The sequence below is a fragment of the Rutidosis leptorrhynchoides genome, chromosome 1 (genome assembly GCF_046630445.1).
Source record: "Rutidosis leptorrhynchoides isolate AG116_Rl617_1_P2 chromosome 1, CSIRO_AGI_Rlap_v1, whole genome shotgun sequence".
Classification (NCBI taxonomy): Eukaryota; Viridiplantae; Streptophyta; class Magnoliopsida; order Asterales; family Asteraceae; genus Rutidosis; species Rutidosis leptorrhynchoides.
The window spans coordinates 675,138,488-675,141,697 of NC_092333.1; positions in this window are offsets into that span (position 1 = coordinate 675,138,488).

The window sequence follows — 3,210 nt, forward strand, 5'->3', positions numbered from 1 at the left end:
TTTAACTCACACAATGGCGGAATAAGTGAATCAAACCCTCTAGTGAATAGGTTAAGTTTTTTTTGATTAATTTAGTCAAACCACAACTAAATCAAGTGTGATTAGATCAACACCTAGAGCTATTATTCACCACCTGGGTGATTTGGACTGAGAGAGAATCGGAGGAGCTCACTAGATCTGAGTGTGTGTAACAAATGAGAGGCTTAACCTAAAATGAAAAACATAAGACTTTATATACCCCTGCTGTTGACTCACCCATACGATTCATTCATCACACGTACGAGTTGGCTTCATCAGCCGTACGGGTGAACACTCACTCGTGTCTTCTCATTTAGGTTGTAATTGTGACTTAACTCAGCATCAACCGTGCGTATGAGCCTGTCAGCCGTACTAGTGAGGCTTCACTCGTACGTCTGACTAAGTCTAACATAGTCAAACATCTAAATCTCGTTCATGCATTTCCTGTAACCACATACAAACACGCATAGGATAATAATGAGCAATCATGGTGGCCTGTAAACTGTTGTACCTGCAATGGACGTGGGTAGATGTCTAGGGACTTGCATAAAATGCATCAACAGAAGGTGTGAGTTGTAAGGAAACGAAAGAGGTGAATTTATAAGAAAATCTCCGACAGAACAATTAAAATGGACGATCACATTTAAAGCGGATCCTAATTCCCTTGATTACCGGAGAGTCAAATCTTATTAAGAAGATTTTCTTCAAATCCCTTGAAATCTGGGAATCAATCATATCTACGTCAAATGATAAGATGAATCTACACTTACTCATTTCACTCTTCTATGTTAGCTTCATTCGTACTCTTCATATAAATAGATTGTTTATTCAAATTATTCGCTGATGATAAAACTCTAATTTTCAGCCCGTATGCATCATGAAAACATACTTATTATCATTCAAGACCTTTCCACGCAAATTTCGGGACGAAATTTCTTTAACGGGTAGGTACTGTGACAACCCGGAAATTTCCAACCAAATTTAAACTTTAATCTTTATATGTTTTCGACACGAAAAGCAATATTTGTTAAGTTAAATTTCAAGAATTTTAAACTATGTTCATACATTCATTCAACCTCGACCAAGTTCCAACGATTCACGAACCATTAAACGAATATGATTATATATGTATATGTGTATATATATTATAACTTGAAACGTAAACAAAATATTAGATTAAACACTTTATATGATTGTATCTGTTTCAAAATGTTTATCAATGGAATTAGAAGATAATATTAAATGATTGAATTATCAGATATATTGAATTATGATTACAAGTCTCTGTTGAAAGGCCCACGTTGATTTGAGAAATCTTTCCATTTTAACAATATTCGGAAAATGGTAAAGTGATTTATAAATAAGAACAAATTGTCAATCATTGAGAACTAGACAAAGGATAGTGAAAGATTGAATCTCATAAAGACTCGATTGATCTATTTAGTTTCAAACGTACAAAAACGTTTTCAGTTTAAAAAGAACTTTATTATTAAAACGTATATAACTTTTATAAATATCTAGAACCACTTTTGACAACTCATTACTTAACTAGTATGATAAAGATAACGATATTTATATTTTATTTTATTAAATATATATAATGATTTAAATTAATATTATATATATTTATACGCGTATTATACGTATATAATTTTATACTTTTACTATACTTAAACTTTACCTTTACTTTATTTTTACTTTACTTTAACTTTAATAATTCACTTTAATAATTCATACTTTAATAATTCACTTTAATAATTCATACTTTAATAATTTACTTTAATAATTCATACTTTAATAATTCACTTTAATAATTCATACTTTAATAATTCACTTTAATAATTCATACTTTAATAATTCACTTTAATAATTCAAAAATCTATTATAAATATAATTCAATAGGTTTCATTATTTCATAGAAACTTGAAAATATTTTTCTCTAAACTCTTTCAATCGATTTACATATATATATTTACTCCGTATTATTTCAAGATATTATTAGTATACATAAAATATTACGACGGAGTGCTGTCCGAGTGATTTCGAAATTGTTTTTCGAGTGGGATAGGATTAAGGAAATTATGGGTTATAGCTATGGAGGTGATTGAGTATGGTTCATGGGTATGCTCGTGAGGTCAATATAGTGTTTATCATTTCCGTTGCGTCTACGTACCTTTCCTGCAATATTGAATCTCAATATTGATACGTGAGTACTCATAATTTAACTTTTACATACTAATAGTGTATCCCTGACTAGTGCTCGAGTATTTAGGATTATGCATGCTTGTACTTTTGATATTGCCCTTAGACAAGTTAGGTTGAATCTTGAATTAGTTACACTTGCGGTTGAGATAAGGTATAAGATATGCATGTCATTGGAAAGCTAGCGAAAAAAATTAAGAACTTTTCCTTTAGATATCGAATGGTTTCGATGAACGGATTAGAAGTTATAATCAATTGAATTTTCGATATTTTTATTAAAAATGATTATTATTGTCGTCGTTTTTATCGTCATTCTAGTTTTATCTTATTATTATCATTATTATTATCTTTATCAATAAAAGGGATTTATCATTAAAAAATGTTATTTTTTTTTATTATTACTATCGTTATTATCGTTAAAGTTATAATTAGTATTATTATTATCCAATTATTAATATTATTATTATTATTATCATTATTATTATTATTATTGGTATTATTATTATTATCATTATTAATATATATATATATATATCATTATTTAAAAATGGTTATTGTTATTGTTATTATTATTATTACTATATTATCATTAAGATAATTATTAGTATTATCGTTAATAATGTTATAGTAACTATCATTATTAATATTAGTGTAATTAAAACAAATATTTGTAACACCTAATTATTTTGATTACTATTATTATCATTATTATGAACACGATATAAAAGACGATTAAAAGCTATTAAACGAAACGATTAGGAAATAATGGGTAAGAGTATCATGATGAAATTAAAATATTATAAGATATTAATTTAGATAAAATTATCGTTCTTATTATTTTTATCATTACTATTATTATTAAAAGTATCGTTAGTATTAAAACTATCATTTTAACAAAAATTATCATTTTAATAGAAATGTCATTGTTACTATAAAATATCATTATTATTATTATTTTAAATAGAATTATTATTTTAAAGATAATATTAA